Source organism: Capricornis sumatraensis, chromosome 16 (genome assembly GCF_032405125.1).
Source record: "Capricornis sumatraensis isolate serow.1 chromosome 16, serow.2, whole genome shotgun sequence".
In the NCBI taxonomy this organism is placed as follows: Eukaryota; Metazoa; Chordata; class Mammalia; order Artiodactyla; family Bovidae; genus Capricornis; species Capricornis sumatraensis.
This window is the reverse complement of record NC_091084.1, coordinates 78,638,942-78,658,387: the sequence shown is the minus strand read 5'-3', so window position 1 is coordinate 78,658,387 and position 19,446 is coordinate 78,638,942. Positions and strand designations below refer to the sequence as shown.

Below are 19,446 nucleotides of genomic sequence, written 5' to 3'. Positions count from 1 at the left end.
GTTGACATTCTAGGAATCAGCGACCTAAAATGGACTGGAATGGGTGAATTTAACTCAGATGACCATTATATCTACTACTCTGGGAAGGAATCCCTTAGAAGAAATGGAATAGCCATCAAGGTCAACAAAAGAGTCTGAAATGCAGTAGTTGGATGCAATCTCAAAAATGACAGAATGATCTCTGTTCGTTTCCAAGGCAAACCATTTAATATCACAGTAATCCAAGCCTATGCCCCAACCAGTAACACTGAAGAAGCTGAAGTTGAACAGTTCTATGAAGACCTACAAGATCTTTTAGAACTAACACCAAAAAAGATGTCCTTTTCATTATAGGGGACTGGAATGCAAAAGTAGGAAGTCAAGAAACACCTGGAGTGACAGGCAAATTTGGCCTTGGAATGCGGAATGAAGCAGGGCAGAGGCTAATAGAGTTTGGCCAAGAGAACACACTGGTCATAGCAAACACCCTCTTCCAACAACACAATAGAAGACTCTACACATGGACATCACCAGATGGTCAACACCAAAATCAGATTGATTATATTCTTTGCAGCCAAAGATGGAGAAGCTCTATAAAGTCAGCTAAAACAAGACCGGGAGCTGACTGTGGCTCAAATCATGAACTGCCTATTGCCAAATTCAGACTTAAATTGAAGAAAGTAGGGAAAACCACTAGACCATTCAGGTATGACCTAAATCAAATCCCTTATGACTATACAGTGGAAGTGAGAAATAGATTTAAGGGACAAGATCTGGTAGATAAAGTGCCTGATGAATTATGGATGGAGGTTCGTGACATTCTACAGGAGACAGGGATCAAGGCCATCCCCATGGAAAAGAAATGCAAAAAAGCAAAATGGCTGTCTGGGGAGGCCTTACAAATAGCTGTGAAAAGAAGAGAAGTAAAAAGCAAAGGAGAAAAGGAAAGATATAAGTATCTGAATGCAGAGTTCCAAAGAATAGCAAGGAGAGATAAGAAAGCCTTCTTCAGCAATCAATGCAAAGAAATAGACGAAAATAACAGAGTGGGAAAAACTAGAGATCTCTTCAAGAAAATTCGAGATACCAAGGGAACATTCCATGCAAAGATGGCTCGATAAAGGACAGAAATGGTATGGACCTAACAGAAGCAGAAGATATTAAGGAGAGGTGGCAAGAATACATGGAAGAACTGTACAGAAAAAAATCTTCACGACCCAGATAATCATGATGGTGTGATCACTCACCTAAAGCCAGACATCCTGGAATGTGAAGTCAAGTGGGCCTTAGAAAGCATCACTACGAACAAAGCTAGTGGAGGTGATGGAATTCCAGTTGAGCTATTTCAAATCCTGAAAGATGATGCTGTGGAAGTGCTGCACTCAATATGCCAGCAAATTTGGAAAACTCAGCAGTGGCCACAGGACTGGAAAAGGTCCGTTTTCATTTCAATTCCAAAGAAAGCCAATGTCAAAGAATGCTCAAACTATCGCACAATTACACTCATCTTACACCCTAGTAAAGTAATGCTCAAAATTCTCCAAGCCAGGCTTCAGCAATACGTGAACCGTGAACTTCCTGATGTTCAAGCTGGTTTTAGAAAAGGCAGAGGAACCAGAGATCAAATTGCCAACATCTGCTGGATCACCAAAAAAGCAAGAGAGTTCCAGAAAAACATCTATTTCTGCTTTATTGACTATGCCAAAGCCTTTGATTGTGTGGATCACAATAAACTGGTGAAAATTCTGAAAGAGATGGGAATACCAGACCACCTGATCTGCCTCTTGAGAAACTTATATGCAGGCCAGGAAGCAACAGTTAGAACTGGACATGGAACAACAGACTGGTTCCAAATAGGAAAAGGAGTACGTCAAGGCTGTATATTGTCACTCTGCTTATTTAACTTATTTGCAGAGTACATCATGAGAAACGCTGAGCTGGAAGAAGCCCAAGCTGGAATCAAGATTGCTGGGAGAAATATCAATCACCTCAGATATGCAGATGACACCACCCTTATGGCAGAAGTGAAAAGAAACTAAAAAGCCTCTTGATGAAAGAGGAGAGTGAAAAAGTTGGCTTAAAGCTCAACATTCAGAAAACAAAGATCATGGCATCCGGTCCCATCACTTCATGGGAAATAGATGGGGAAACAGTGGAAACAGTGTCAGACTTTATTATTTTGGACTCCAAAATCACTGCAGTTAGTGAGTGCAGCCGTGAAATTAAAAGATACTTACTCCTTGGAAGAAAAGTTATGACCAACCTAGATAGCCTGTTAAAAAGCAGAGAAATTACTTGGCCAACAAAAGTCCGTCTAGTCAAGGCTATGGTTTTTCCAGTGTTCATGTATGGATGTGAGAGTTGGACTGTGAAGAAAGCTGAGCACCAAAGAATTGATGCTTTTGAACTGTGGTGTTGGAGAAGACTCTTGAGAGTCCCTTGGACTGCAAGGAAATCCAACCAGTCCATTCTAAAGGAGATCAGTCCTGGGTATTCTTTGGAAGGACTGATGCTATAGCTGAAACTCCAATACTTTGGCCACCTCATGTGAACAGTTGACTCATTAGAAAAGACTCTGATGCTGGGAGGGATTGGGGGCAAGAGGAGAAGGGGACGACAGAGGATGAGATGGTTGGATGGCATCACAGACTCGATGGACATGAGTTTGAGTGAACTCCAGGAGTTGCAGATGGACAGGGAGGCCTGGTGTGTTGCGATTCATGGGGTCACCAAGAGTTGGACATGACTGAGTGACTGAACTGAACTGAACTGAAGACTTCTCATCCTGGCCTGACTTGTTCAGTGAATAAACTAGCCCAGACAGAAGATACATGCACTTTGTATTTAAAAGGAATTTGTGTTTGAGAGAGAGAGGAAAGATTTCAGAAGCTGTATCACATTTCTATTTCTTTGGGACTCATAGATGTTTATAATATTTTAAGTTTTGGCTCAGACAGTAAAAGAATCTGCCTGCAATGTGGGAGACCTTGGTTCAGTCCCTGGTTTGGAAAGATCCTCTGGAGAAGGAAATGGCTACCCACTCCAGTACTCTTGCCTGGAAAATCCCATGGATGAAAGAGTCTGGCAGGCTACAGTCCATGGGGTCCCAAAGAGTCAGACATGACTAAGCAACTTCACCTTGGTCTGCTAGGCCCTAAGAGCATAATAGACATATCTAACACTAAAAAATGTAAACCCAATTATAAAAATTAGCAGTGGATTAAAAGTACTTTGGATTATAAACTTTCGGAGCCATTTCTTCCAATTTTTTTCAGAGCATCTACACTCAATGGAAAGTCAGGTATTTTGGTCCTTGGGACTCAACCTGCCCTCTCTCATCATTTCACTAAACACCATGGCTAGCCACAAAGAAGATCATTGCCTTTGTGGTTTACTCACCAAAAAACTTCATAGTTCTTCTCAAATCCTTCAATTCTTACAATATAGAGACACTAGTTTTATTCAAGTGGGTGACTCATCTCTCCGTTATTTTCTCAAGGGAAGAGTAATTAATTTGGGGAGACTTTGCCAAAATAACAACCAAATGCCTTTCCCTTCCCCCTATAGTTCCTCTGACCAGAGAATGATATTTCTGACAAGGGTTAGAATCCATCTGTAGGAATGGGATCACCAGGCTATAGTCAGAACTTGGATTCTTCATTTCATTTTTTTTTTCAGTAAATGTTTATGGAATATCTACAATGAACCAGATAGTTTTATTCAATAATAAAAAAATAGCAACAAACTATTGAGGGCTAAAGGTGAGTTTTTCTTTATTAAACACATTATGTGAGGTACACTTTGTGATGGGTCCTATTATTATTCCCACTTTACAAACTAGCTGTATGAGTTTAGATAATTTACCCAAGATCAGAAGTGACTGGTGGCAGAACTGAAATGTATATACAAATCTGCCTCCAAAGCCTCAATAATATTCCTGCCATCGTGATGCAAGAATTCAACTATTTAAAAAAAGAGAGAGAGTAGAAAAGTGTGTGTATCTGTGTGTGTCAAGTGTGTCTCTATCTGTGTGTGTCAAGAAGGATGGAAGCGAAATTTTCAGGTAAGGTTTTCTTTAAAATTTGATACTGAAGTTGAAGCTGGAAAATATTATCTAAGACCTAGTTTAAATAAACTGAGGGTTTAGGAATATTGACAGGTTTAAGAATTGAGCCAGACTATATCACTGTTGGATAGTGAAGAAAGTATCTCTGTGAGTCTACCCAGTACATTGGTAATTCCATCCTGTTTTGAGCCAATTCCAATCAACTATACTTTTTGAAACATCCTTCAAGTATACCACTGACTTCCCTGGTGGCTCAGACGGTAAAGCGTCTGCCTACAATGCAGGAGACCCAGATTCAATCGCTGGGTTGGGAAGATCCTCTGAAGAAGGAAATGGCAACCCACTCCAGTACTCCTGCCTGGAAAATCCCATGGACAGAGAAGCCCGGTAGGCTACAGTCCATGGGGTCGCAGAGTCGGACACGACTGAGCGGCTTCACTTTCGAGTATATTGTGTGCTTTCGTTATTACTATCAATTAGCTGGAAAATTACACAAGCAGAATAGTTAGAAAGCACTGAGCAACTGAAAAAACCAGTTATATGTGACTCACTGAAATATGAATAAAGACAGCTTAGCTCAGCCACACAGCTGTTAGGTAAGCACAGGCCCAATCTCTAACCTAAGCTGTGCTGTCAGCTTTACCTTGAAATGAGTTGCTCGAGCTTCCTCAGCCTGTTTTCCTCATCTTCATTGTTTCAAGGATTAAACAGAAAAACATTTGTTAAAAAATCAATAAATGGTGAGCCATGTTTTTACTAACTTAAAAAACCAGGATGCAACTCTAGATAAAATTTCCATTAAAATTTTGAGAATTTGTTTTCAAATGACTAAAAAAATGCACCTTCTCTGACATTCCTCATAAATTATTTCCCATCACACAACAAATATGGTCACCCTTCCTCCCTGCAGGTCACCAGTGCTGAATTCTGCAGTATTTGGGGGGAAATCTGTGGTCTTAGGCAATGTTCATGGTGGTACTTCAGAGCTGATGTTGGTTCTCAGGTTTCTGGGTGGGTCCACACTTTATATGCTACTGACAGTCTGCTATAAGGACAGTACACAATTCCAATTGTACAGGTGCCAACTATTTCTTGGGTACACATCTAGGAGGTGAACCTAAGAATTGAGGTTAGGCGAATGTTTAGATCAAACTAGATAAAACTTATTTCTGAAGTGTTTGTATCAATATATACTTCCAACAGCAATGTAAAAGACACCAGTTGGTTCATATACTCCCCATCAGACTGGCTCATGCAACTCAACATCAAAAACCAAACAGCCTAACTAAATAATGGGCAGAAGACCTGAATAGACATTTTCAGAGCAGAAGACCTGAGAAGACAGAACTGAGCGACTGAACTGAACTGAATTCAAAAAAGTCTATGCACCCCAGTGTTCATTGCAGCATTACTTACAGTAGCCAACATATGAAAGCAGCCTAAGTCCCCATCAACAGATTAATGGATAAAGAAGATGTGAAATACACATACATACACACACACATAATGGAATACTACTGAGCCATTAAAAATAAAATTGTGCCATTCACAAAAATATGGATGATTCAGTGGATATCATGCTTAGTGAATTAAGCCAGACAGCAAAAGACTAATACTGTATGTTTTTGTCCATCTGGGAAGCATGAGAAGTCCTTAGAGAGAAATTAGAACCATAAAATACCTATATTAGAAAGTCAATACATCTGTGTCTCTTTTGCTATCATGCATACAGGGTTATCATTACCATCTTTCTAAATTCCATATATTTGCATTAGTATACTGTATTGGTGTAATATCATATAAAAAATGAATCGCCAGTCTAGGTTTGATGCAGGATACAGGATGCTTGGGGCTGGTGCACTGGGATAACCCAGAGGGATGGTATGGGGAGGGAGGCGGGCGTGGGGTTCAGGATGGGGAACACATGTACACCCATGGCAGATTCATGTTGATGTGTGGCAAAACCAATACAATATTGTAAAGTAAAAAATAAATTAATAAATAATAAAATTTTTAAAAGTCAATAATGTCTAGAATCAATTATCCAAGGTTTTGACTCAAAGAGGTTGAAAAATAAGAGGAAATTAGCAGAAAGTAGGTAAAAAACAGGAAATAATAAGGTTAAGAACAAAAATCATTGAAACAGAAGATATAAAAACAATAGAAAAATCAATGAAACAAAAAACTGGTTCTTTGGGAATCTTAAATACAATAGACAAAGCATTAGCTAGAATTATAAGGAAGGGAGGAGGAGGAAAGGATAAGGGCAAGAAAGTACGATAGAGAAGAGACAAATTATTCATATGAAGAAATAAAATACAAGTACGACTTAAACGGGGTTTCCCTGGTAGCTCAGCCAGTAAAGAATCTACCTGCAATGCAGGAGACCCTGGTTCGATTCCTGGGTCGGGAAGATCTGCTGGAGGAGGGATAGGCTACCCACTCCAGTATTCTTGGGCTTCCCTGATGGTTCAACTGGTAAAGAATCTGCCTGCAAGAACTGGGTTCAATTTCTGGGTTGGGAAGATCCCCTGGAGAAGGAAATGGCTACCTACTCCAGTATTCTTGCCTGGAGAATCCATGGACTGTATAGCCCATAGGGTCACAAAGAGCCAGATATGACTGGGCGACTTTCAGTTACTCATGACTTAAATGGGTTTCTTAGGTGGCTCAGTGGTAAAGAATCTGCCTGCCAATGCAGGAAACACAGGAGACATAGGTTCAGTCTCTGGGTCGGAAAGATCCCCTGGAGAAGGAAACAGCAATCCACTCAGTATTCTTGCCTGGAAGATTCCATGGGCAAGGAAGCCTGGCAGGCTATAGTCCATGGAGTCACATAGAGTTGGACACCACTGAGCGACTGAGCATGAGCACATATTCAAAAACATATTAGAACATCCAGAGAAAAACTCAAATGCATTAATTTTTTGCAAAGGTGTCAAGATACTCCTATGATTAAAGAATAGACTTTAAACAAGTTATGCTGTTTCAATGGGATATCTATGAGAAAAAAAGAAAAACACTACTACCAACACAACACCCCAAAATTAATATGAAGTGATTCACAGACCCGCAAGTTAATGCTTAATCTAAAATAATATCTATTTCTAAATGTTTGAGTAGACCAATATATGTTAGATATGACCCAATAAGCAGAAAATAAGAAAAAATGGACTTTATCAAGATTTTAAACCTTTTACAGTTTCTGATGCCTGTATTTCATCCTGGTATGGGTCATACTTTTTTAGCACATCTCCTAATTCTTTATGAAAAGCAGACATTTTATTCATCTTAGTAACCTATTCTTATTTTTGGCTGTGCCAGATCTTCACTGCTGCCCGCAGGCTTTCTCTTGTTGTGGTGAGCTAGTTGCAGTGTGCAGGCTTCTCGTCGCTGCGGTTTCTCTTGTGGCACAGCACCAGCTCTAGGGCACGCAGACTTCAGCAGTTGCGGTACACAGGCTCAGAGGGCTTGGGCTTGGGCTTCAGTAGTGGTGGCACATGGGCTTAACCGCCTCGCAGCATGTGGGATCTTCATGGACCAGAGATTGAATCTGCATCCCCTGCATTGGTAGGCAGATTCTTAACCACTGGACTACAGGGGAAGTCCTAAAAACCAGATACCTTAGATAATATATTGTAGCAACTTGAGATATCAGACACCTACCTACCTCCATCTAGGTGGCTCAGTGGGTAAAGAATCCGCCTGTGACACAGGAGATGCGAGTTCAATCCTGGGATGCAAAGATCCCCCGGAGTAGGGCATGGCAACCCACTCCAGTATTCTTGCCTGGAGAATCCCATGGAGAGATGAGTCTGGCGGGCTGCAGTCCATGGGGTCGCAGAATCAAACATGACAGAAGCGACTGAGCATGCCCTATCAGATGTCACCACTTTAAAAAGTGAAAGGGCAATTCATGAGCAAGGAGAAAATTATATACATATACATATATATATGTGTATATTATATATATGTATTATATAATTTTAAAACTATTTTTAAATGTGCAAAGGACGTGAACAGCAATATCACTAAAGAAAATATATAAATGGTCAATAAGGGCATGAAAAGCAGTGCTCAACAAAATTAGCAACAGGGAAGCAAGAAATTAAAACCACAATAAAGTACCAAGACATACTTCTTGGAATTACTCAAAGGAAAATAACTTCAAATGAAAAGAATGCAGAACAATTGGAACTTTCTTGTGTTTAAATTTATGTTCTCATTTTTACTGCGAATATTCCACACTGACAAACTCACATGTACAAAGAAAGAAAAATATTGTAAGATGGAGCCTTCTGGGTTTTGTGGCTACTTAAACAGACCTCTGAGAAAAGTAAAAAACAGTGCTTGCATAAAAACTCATACAGATCAGTTAAAATATATATATATCCCAAGCTACCTTGAGCAAGAAGAATAGAACTGTAGACCAACCAATTCCTGATTTCCAAATTAGGAATAAGCCATCCACATACATACAGTCAACTGAACTTTCACAAGGGTGTCAAGAAAAAGAATGGTTTCTTCAGTAATGGCTTGTGAACTCTGGATAACCGCATGCAGAAGAAAAAAATCAGATCCTTATCTCACAGTATACAAAAAATAAAACTCAAAATGGATTAGACTTAAATATGACAGGAAACAAACAAACAAACACAAAAAACTACTTGAAGACAACACAGAAAAATCTTGACATTGGTCTAGGTAATGATTTTTTAAATATGACACCAAAAGTAAAAGTGGAAAAGTGGGGCTGCATTTAAAAAAAAAAAAAAAAACCTGCACAGCAAAGGAAACAATCAGGAATAAAAAGGCAGCCAGTGAACTGAGAAAATATTTGCAGCCACAGCCACATGTCTAGTAAGGGGTTAATATCCCACACATAAGTAACTTGCATAAATCAATAGTGAAAAAACAAATAACCTAATTTTAAAATGGGCATAGGAAATTTCTCAAAAGAATACTTACAATGGCCAATAGGTAAATGCTGCTGCTGTTGCTGCCGCTAAGTCACTTCAGTCATGTCCGACTCTGTGCGACCCCATAGACAGCAGCCCACCAGGCTCCTCCATCCCTGGGATTGTCCAGGCAAGAACACTGGAGTGGGTTGCCATTTCCTTCTCCAATAATAGGTAAATGAAAAAGTGTTAAATGTCACTAGTCATCAGGAAAATGCAAGTCAAAATATCAGTGTGATATCACAGTTATATGGTAATTATTAAAAAAACACAAAAATAACAAGTGTTGGTAAAGATGTGGAAAAAGGGAAACCCTTGTAAACTAACAAAGCAATTATAGACAGTAGAATGGAGATTTCTGAAAAAATTAAAACTAGAACTACTTTTGATTCAGCACTTTCACTTCTGGGTATATAGGCAAAGGAATTAAAATAATTATGCTGAAGAGATACCAGGACTCATGTTCATTCACAATAACTGGAATATGGAAACAATATATATGTCAGATATATGGGCAGATCATGTGGCAGGTGTGTGTGTTTAGTTGCTATGTCGTGTCAACTCTTTTGTGACCTCATGGACTGTAGCCCACTAGGCTTTTCTGTCCATGGGATTTCTCAGGCAAGAATACTGGAGTGGGTTGCCATTTCCTTCTCCAGGATACATAGCACACATATATATATAATAGAATATTACATAGTTTTTTTCTTAAAAGGAATTTCATTTGCAAGAGCATGAAATGAATCTGGAGAACATTATGGTAAATACAATAAGCCACATAGACAAGAGAAATGCTACATGGTATTACTTATATGTGTGTGTGCATGCTAAGTCACTTCAGTTGTGTCCAACTCTTTGCATCCTCATGGAATGTAGCCTGCCAGGCTCCTCTGTCCATGAGATTCTCCAAGCAAGAATCCTGGAGTGGGTTGCCATGACCTTCTTAAGGGCATCTTCCTTACCCAGGGATCAAACCTCTGTCTCTCACATCTACCTGCATTGGCAGGTGGGTTCTTTATCACTAACACCTCCTGGGAAGCTCCATTACTTATATATGGAATCTAAAATAGTCAAACCTATAGAAGCAAAGAGTATAATACCAGGGAGGGAGAAATGAGCAGAGATTGATAGAGGGAAACCAAATTTCAGTTATGGAAGGATCACAATAAACTGGAAAATCTGAAAGAGATGGGAATACCAGACCACCTAACCTGCCTCTTGAGAAATCTGTATGCAGGTCAGGAAGCAACAGTTAGAACTGGACATGGAACAAGACTGGTTCCAAATAGGAAAAGGAGTACATCAAGGCTGTATATTGTCACCCTGCTTATTTAACTTCTATGCAGAGTACATCATGAGAAACGCTGGACTGGAAGAAACAAGCTGAAATCAAGATTTCCAGGAGAAATATCAATAACCTCAGATATGCAGATGACACCACCCTTATGGCAGAAAGTGAAGAGGAGCTAAAAAGCCTCTTGATGAAAGTGAAAGAGGAGAGTGAAAAAGTTGGCTTAAAGCTCAACATTCAGAAAACGAAGATCATGGCATCTGGTCCCATCACTTCATGGGAAATAGATGGGGAAACAGTGGAAACAGTGTCAGACTTTATTTTTTGGGGCTCCAAAATCACTGCAGATGGTGATTGCAGCCATGAAATTAAAAGACGCTTACTCCTTGGAAGAAAAGTTATGACCAACCTAGATAGTATATTCAAAAGCAGAGACATTACTTTGCCGACTAAGGTCTGTCTAGTCAAGGCTATGGTTTTTCCAGTAGTCATGTATGGATGTGAGAGTTGGACTGTGAAGAAGACTGAGAGCCAAAGAATTGATGTGTTTGAACTGTGGTGTTGGAAAAGACTCCTGAGAGTCCCTTGGACTGCAAGGAGATCCAACCAGTTCATTCTGAAGGAAATCAACCCTGGGATTTCTTTGGAAGGAATGATGCTAAAGGTGAAGCTCCAGTACTTTGGCCACCTCATGCACAGAGTTGACTCATTGGAAAAGACTCTGATGCTGGGAGAGATTGGGGGCAGGAGGAGAAGGGGACGACCCAGGATGAGATGGCTCGATGGCATCACGGACTCGATGGACGTGAGTCGGAGTGAACTCTAGGAGATGGTGATGGACAGGGAGGCCTGGCATGCTGCGATTCATGGGGTCGCAAAGAGTGGGACACGACTGAGCAACGGAACTGAACTGAAAGATGAATATTTTCTGGAAGTATATTATACAGCAATGTGATTATAGTTAACAATATTGCATTGTACACTGAGAATTTGCTAAGAGGGTGGATCATGCTATGATCACAAAAAATGGTAACACCATGATTGATAAATATGTTAATAGTTTGATTGTGGTGATTATTTCACAATGTATACTTATATCTAAATGCTGTTATACATCTTAAAAACAAAATTTTATTTGCCTGTGATACATCAATAATTCTGGAGGAGGAGGTAGAAGGGAGAAAAACAGCTTTTTGATTCAAGAACTTTCAAAAGGCTGCCATTAATTGTATGTCCTCAGTGATCTAGCTCTCAAGCAATCAATAATGGTTTCCAATAAAGGTTTAATAATTGATAAGAATATACAAACTCTCCTATGACAGGACTCAACAGGGATTCATCACATGTCACACACAGGAATTATGCCACTTTGCTACTGACAAGACATTCAGTTTTCTTAACAATCCAGGTCCTGATAGAAAAGAGGGAATCTCACAGATTTAGTTTCCAAGTGAAGGGAATACTGAGCTTCTCCAGTGGCTCAGCTCGAAAAGAACTTGCCTGCCAATGCAGGACACACAAGAGACATGGGTTTGATCCCTGGGTCAGGAAGACCCCCTGGAGAAGAAAATGGCAACCCACTCATGTAATAGACAAAGAAGCCTGGCAGGCTCCATGGGGTCACAAACAGTCAAACATAACTGAACTCCCATGCACACACACAAAGGGAAAACTATTCCCCACTTCATAGTATTTCTCTAACCTGTCGTTCCAGAATACTTGCTTCTGGACAAAGCCTTTCCATCAAAGGAGATAATTAATTCCTAGGAGAGAAAGCAGCAGCTATATGACAAAGAGGCTTATCAAAGCCTCTTTGAATATCTATGAATATACAAGAGGAAGGTGGAAGTGATTTGTGTTGCTGTTCACCTCTCTAGAACAAGGTTCATCATGGGCAGAATGAACCATTTGAATATGCTTCCCTCACACTCTGTTACCTGTGCTGCTGAACCACTGACATTTATTCAAATCAGTTGTCCATAGTATTCCAGTTAACCCATTCTAAATTCAAAATCAGAAAGCACGTTTTCTGTGAAGACCATGTGAGGCTTTAGAAGCTAGATGGAAAGAATTAAACTTCTAAGAACCCTTTTATCTTTTAAAACAGGTTTTATGAGATATAATTGATACACTAAGAACTTATACATGTTCAATGTATACAATTTCTTAACAACTGTTCATTTCAGAGTTAACAAGCTCTTCTCAAGTGTCACACCTTTTATACTGAAAGTTACTTGCTGTAAGAAGTTAGTTTGAATATGGAACTGCTCCTGAACACATTCAGACATCACTAAAATCATGTGAAGAGCTAAGGTAAGTTTTTCAACAGTGCTGATGCTCATTTTAATTTGTTACTTCATATGTATAACTCATTATTTTTCAACACTTTTCAAATATAGTAAAAGATTATTTTCCCCGCACTTCAATTTTTCAAAATATATTCATGAATTTGACACTTGAAAATTTTGAGACTTGAAGAGGTTAAGCAAATTGAGGAACCCAGCTCTGTGACAGCAGGCCCCATGCTTGGCCATGAAACATCTTATTTAATGATCAGGACTAATAATAAGGGTAAAACAAAATTTAATTATACTTCACATACCTGAAAGAGAAAATTACAAATATCCGTAGCATAAATCACCAGTAGATTCATCAAGTATAAATATGGTGACCCTTCCTGGGGAAACCTGCTATGGATAATATCAGCCTCTGTTGTTTCTTTGAGAGTAAAATTAGTATTAATTCTTCTGGAGTTTGAAGCATGGTTAAACAGTTCTCTGTATTAGTGCTCCAAATGTTAACTCTCCCTATCCCACAGCTGTATACACAGTCGCAAAAGTAACTAAAAGTTCTTTTTTGTGTCCATAGCAGGTGGGTGTGTTCATACATAATGACTCAACTATTGATCTATGAAGTGGATATTATTATTCTAAATTTATAGCTGAGAAAACAAGAATGTAAGGTGCCAAAGAAATGCACTTCAGATGAAAGAAGTTGCAATTGGAAGAACCAGGATTCAAACTGGGTCTTTTCTGATTCTCAAACCAAATCATTTAACCAGCGGCAGAGACTTTCTCAACATTTTGCAGAAAAATCTGGGGCCCAATTCTCTGGGGTGGTATCAGAGAAGGGAGAGTTAGGTTTGAGGAAAAAGTCAAGATGAAAGTGCTATTCACTGAATTCAATACCACAGTTTCCTTACTACTTGAGAGTTCAGAGATATCAATGTGTGTGTGAGTGTGTGTATGTGTGTGTGAGTGGATGGAATTTATCAGTATAAACTTGCCTCTCAAGTAGTATTAAAGTAATTGAAAATGTAATACTTATGGTCATTTCAAAAGGAGGTTACTAGCTCTCCATTGCTTATTATAACATGACAGTATAGAGCATGGATTAAGATTTGGAGCAAAAAAATAAATATGCATAATATGAACTGATCTTAGCTCTGCCTAAATTTTTAGCTGCTTGGCCTTGAACATATCCTTAATTTCTCTATGCTTCTATTTCTTAATGTGTAAAATAAGCATAAAACTGATGGTAGTAACCATCTTGTAGGTTTGTATCAAGGATTAAAACCAAATGTCTGCATAACATTTAAAGCAACTAAGTGTGCAGTTTTAGTTAATATTAGCACTTTTATCAAACTATTAACGTTAGTCTGTGAGATTGTTTCCTCATGTACCAAATGAATGATACAATACCAACCATGCAAATTGTTATTACTAGGCAAAGAAAGCATGTGATAGTATACTGTGAACATAGCAAAAAATTATTGGAATGTACCTGCTATACATATTGCAAAGTAATTAGGTTTAGTCAACATGCATTATGAATACTTTTAATTAGCTCTCGTACCCATTCTTTGGGCTTTTCTGGTGGCTCAGTGGTAAAGAATCTGCCTGCCAAAGCAGGAGACATGGGTTCGATCCCTAGGTCAGGAAGATCCCCATGGAGAAGAAAAGAGAAACCCGCTCCAGTATTCTTGCCTGAAAAATCCCATGAACAGAGGAGTGTGGAGCGGTTACAGTCCATGGGGGTCACAAAAGAGTCAGACATGACTTAGCAACTAAACAATAACAACCTGTTGGGAAGAATCCAACCTACTCCGATGTTCTTGCCTGGAGAATCGCATGGAGGGAGGAGCCTGGTGGGCTAGAGTCCATGGGGTCGCAGAGAGATGGACATGACTGAAGCAACTTAGCACATGCACATTGTAGTGATACTCCTTTTTCAACTATTCTAAGTACTTTGCTATTGTGGTTTCTATCTCCATCTTCCATCCATTCACTGAAACCCTGCCAACTTCATCCAAGACACACAAAAGCTTTAGTAGAATAACACCCAAGATTCCCTCTTCATCGAATTTCTTTGATCCCTCCACTCATATTTTCAATGACCTTCCATGGTCCCCCATTTCTTAGAGAGTAAAAGGAAAATTCCAAAGCTTTACATCCATCCTCTACCTCTTTTTACACTTAATTGCCATTATCTGGGAAATACACTTACTCAGGTTAGACTCTGAACTATTTCAAATGATTAAGGTCTCCCACCCATGGGTTTACAAAAGTTCCTCACATCTACATTATTAAAAGAATTTTCTCCTAGGAGGTAATTGGAATAATCTTAAGAACTCAGAATCGTTTCTTCATTAAAAAAAAAAAAAAGGAAAGAAAGAAAGAATTCACACTCAGTAAAGTCTGGGTATTTATTACTTATTAGAATGAAGAAGTCTCCCTTGGACTGCAAGGAGATCCAACCAGTCCATTCTAAAGGAGATCGGCCCTGGCTGTTCTTTGGAAGGAATGATGCTAAAGCTGAAACTCCAGTACTTTGGCCACCTCATGCAAAAAGTTGACTCATTGGAAAAGACTCTGATGCTGGGAGGGATTGGGGGCAGGAGGAAAAGGGGACGACAGAGGATGAGATGGCTGGATGGCATCACCTACTCGATGGACGTGAGTTTGAGTGAACTCCAGGAGTTGGTGATGGACAGGGAGGCCTGGCATGCTGCGATTCACGGGGTCACAGAGTCGGACACGACTGAGTGACTGAACTGAACTGAACTGAGAATGAAGAAGTTTAATAAGCTTGCTGCTGCTGCTGCTAAGTCGCTTCAGTTGTGTCCGACTCTCTGAGACCCCATAGACAGCAGCCCACCAGGCTCCACCGTCCCTGGGATTCTCCAGGCAAGAATACTGGAGTGGGTTGCCATTTCCTTCTCCAATGCATGAAAGTGAAAAGTGAAAGTGAAGTCACTCAGTCGTGTCTGACTCTTGGCGACCCCATGGACTGCAGCCCACCAGGCTCCTCCGTCCATGGGATTTTCCAGGCAAGAGTACTGGAGTTGGGTGCCATTAAATGCATAAATTAAAATTATGTTTTCTTTTGATAGCTTTGGACAGTGAATGATGGATTCATGATCTCTGAAGAAGAGGATTTGGCTTCAGAATCAGGGACCAGGCTTGATCACTCAGAGCCTTTGTGTGGTAGAAGTTTTATTACAGTGAAAAAGGGCAGAGAAAGCGTCTAACATAGACATCAGAAGGGGGACAGAGACTGTTCTTATCAAGTCTTCTCAAGGCCTTATGTACGTTTACCAGACCCACTCCCACAACACACATCTTAAGATAACAAGACTAGTCAGAAGGTTCACTTAAGAAGGAGAAACATGTCCTTGAGCAAGATACATTGTTGTTACATGATCATTAGTACAGAGCTTAAGAAAAAACCTACCCTTGAGGGAGATGAGATGTTTTGTTGTGTAATCATTAGTTCTGGGCATAAAGAAAGTTTATTTTAACAATTATTGTCACAAAAACTCAGTTTAAGAAAAAAAATGGGCTTAAACAAAGTTAATTTTAAAGATTATTGCCACAAAAGCTCAGTTTAAGAAAGAACATTTTATGTGACTAAGACAAAGCAATGTAGAAAAAAGAAAAATATGTCTTTCTCATCCTCCAGGGCCCTGGACCCTTTCTCTTTCAGGCCCTTATCAGCCTTCCTAAGAATTAACTCTCTCACTTTCAGGTAGTGAGTAAACCATTTCATGAGACACATGGAGAGCAGGAACAATGTGACAGAGTTTGTTCTCCTGGGGCTCACACAGAATCCAAAGATGCAGAAGATTGTATTTGCTGTGTTCTTTGTCCTCTGCGTCACCACTGTGATAGGAAATGTGCTTATCATGCTCACCATCACTGCCAGCCCGTCCTTGGGATCGCCCATGTACTTTTTCCTGGCCTATCTCTCCTTTACTGATGCCTGCTACTCCTCTGTGTGTGCCCCTAAGATGATTGTAGATTCACTCCATGAAAAGAAGACCATCTTATTTAATGGATGCATGACCCAAATCTTTGGGGAACATTTCTTTGGAGGTGCAGAAGTCATCCTTCTTACTGTGATGGCCTATGACCGCTATGTGGCCATCTGCAAGCCCTTGCACTATACAAGCATCATCAACTGGCAGGTGTGTGGGCTGCTAGCGGGAGTGTCATGGGTGGGAGGCTTTCTTCATGGATTCATACAGATCCTCTTCATCTTCCACTTACCCTTCTGTGGCCCTAATGTCATAGATCACTTCATGTGTGACCTGAACCCTTTGCTCAGTCTTGCCTGCGATACCCACACTCTAGGGCTCTTCACTGCTGCCAACAGTGGCTTCATCTGTCTCTTAAGCTTCCTCCTCCTGCTGGTCTCCTATGTGGTCATCTTGCGTTCCCTAAGGGCCTACAGCTTGGAAGCAAGACGAAAAGCCCTCTCCACCTGCATCTCCACATCGCAGTGGTCGTCTTATACTTTGTTCCCCGCATATTTGTGTACATGAGACCCGCAGCTACCTTACCTGTTGATAAAGCAGTTGCTGTATTTTATACTGTGATAACTCCCATGTTAGATCCCTTCATCTATACCTTGAGAAATGCCCAGATGGAAAATGCCATTAGGAAATTGTGTAGTAGGAAAGTTACTTCGGGTGTCTTATAAATGTGCTTTAGAGCCGAACGTTAATTCGTCTGATACAAAGGTCAAAGTGTATCTTAGATGATCTCAACAAGGAGTATGTAAAGAATAAAGAAGTAACTTAGTCACTGCAAACTATACATTCTGCACTGAGGGGAACAGAAATAAGTTCCCAGAAAAAGAGAAAAACATATATCAAAACCATTCTTTCCGTCTTTAGAATCTAAATTCTACCAAACTGGTGTTTATTTTTACTAGTTTCAACCTTGTACGTGGATTCATGGATTTTTCATCTAATAAAATGAAAGAAATACTAAGTAGATTGGTATTTACCACTAATCTCTCTAACAATACAAAGAGATTGTTACAACACTGCTATTATCCCAATTTTACAAGTGGTGAAATTGAAGGAAAAGGGATGGTAGGTATTAAAGCATATATACCAAAGAGTCAGTAATCAGAATCAGACCCATTTCCCTGACCAAAATCCTAACTGCCTTCATAGATAGCCAAGAAATGATAGAAAGGGGAGAAAATTACTAACTACCTTTTATTGAGACAGAGACTATGCTGGACAAATTGTGTCCAGTACATTTCATTTTGTTACTGTAACTAAAAATCCAATAACTTTGCATTGCCAGCTGTTCACTTTATGTATCATAGTTGATAGTGATTTGTTAGCTGTAACATGTAACTATTTTATTGTTATAAAGCCCAACACAATACTGGGTTTTGATGAACACATTAGGACAATTATCCTCCAATTAAACATAAAAATATTTAATAATGAAATTGTCCATTGAACATTTATAATAGTTGAATGGAGATTGCATGATTTTTTAAAATTTCCTCATAGGTTTCATAGCACTTACCATTGTTCATGTCACCATCTTAGGTTGAAAAACCATCCAAAAGAGTGATGACTCAAATAAAAGAAACTCTTGATGTCAGATAGGAATTTCTATCTATTAAATATGCGGTCATATTCCATAAAAAACTTTCCTGGTATATCATGATAGTTTCTTCAGTTCAGTTCAGTCACTCAGTTGTGTCCAACTCTTTGCAACCCCATGAATCGCAGCACCCCAGGCCTCCCTGTTCATCACCAACTCCTGGAGTTCACTCAGACTCACGTCCATCGAGGCACTGATGTCATCCAGCCATCTCATCCTCTGTTGTCCCCTTCTCCTCCTGCCCCCAATCCCTCCCAGCATCAGAGTCTTTTCCAATGAATCAACTCTACACATGAGGTGGCCAAAGTACTGGAGTTTCAGCTTTAGCATCATTCCTTCCAAAGAAATCCCAGGGCTGATCTCCTTCAGAACGGACTGGTTGGATCTCATTGCAGTCCAAGGGACTCTCAAGAGTCTTCTCCAACACCACAGCTCAAAAGCATCAATTCTTGGGCACTCAGCCTTCTTCACAGTCCAGCTCTCACATCTATACGTGACCACAGGAAAAACCTTCAGAGTAGCACAATTTCTGGTTAGTAATAAACATTGAATGAATAAATAAAAGGTGAAAGCAAAATAAAATCTCAGTAAAATAAAGAGGAAAAAGGCACTGTATTTGAGAGAATTTTTTCCTACCTTTATTTAACTTTATTTAATTCAGATTCTGAGAATTCTAGGTGAACAGTTTAGGGAAATCACAGTTTCTTTTACTCTTTCTTTTGAGAGAAAGAAAGAAAGGAAAACTGAAATTATCAGCAATATGAGCAAACAGTTTACCTTGATGTTTTTCCTGTCTCAGCAAGATTTCATTATCTTATATATATACGAGCTATTCATATTATAGTTCTCTGTTAATCTTTACCTTCTGGTAACATTTTATTATTAAAAGCTTTTTTTTTTAATCTGTGACTACATCTACATACAAAGCAATTTCATAATAAATGTGTTCCATTATTCCTCTGTCCTTCATTCATTTATCAGTAAATATTTTTGAGCTGAAATAATGAATCAGGCACATGGATATTTGTTGGGTCTTCAGTGACTAATAAAAACAGATTTGGTGAAATGATGGCAATCATCTTTCGGTACCACTTCACACCAGTCAGAATGTCTGGGATCCAAAAATCTGCAAGCAATAAATGCTGGAGAGGGTGTGGAGAAAAGGGAACCCTCCTACACTGTTGGTGGGAATGCAAACTAGTACAGCCACTTTGGAGAACAGTGTGGAGATTCCTTAAAAAA

The 19,446-nt window shown here is 39.5% G+C and overlaps 1 pseudogene; it reads left to right on the top strand.

Annotated features, from left to right (window-relative positions):
- Window positions 1–16,340: 16,340 nt before the first annotated feature.
- LOC138092476 (olfactory receptor 4C46-like) lies at window positions 16,341–17,275 on the top strand (annotated as a pseudogene).
- Window positions 17,276–19,446: the final 2,171 nt, after the last annotated feature.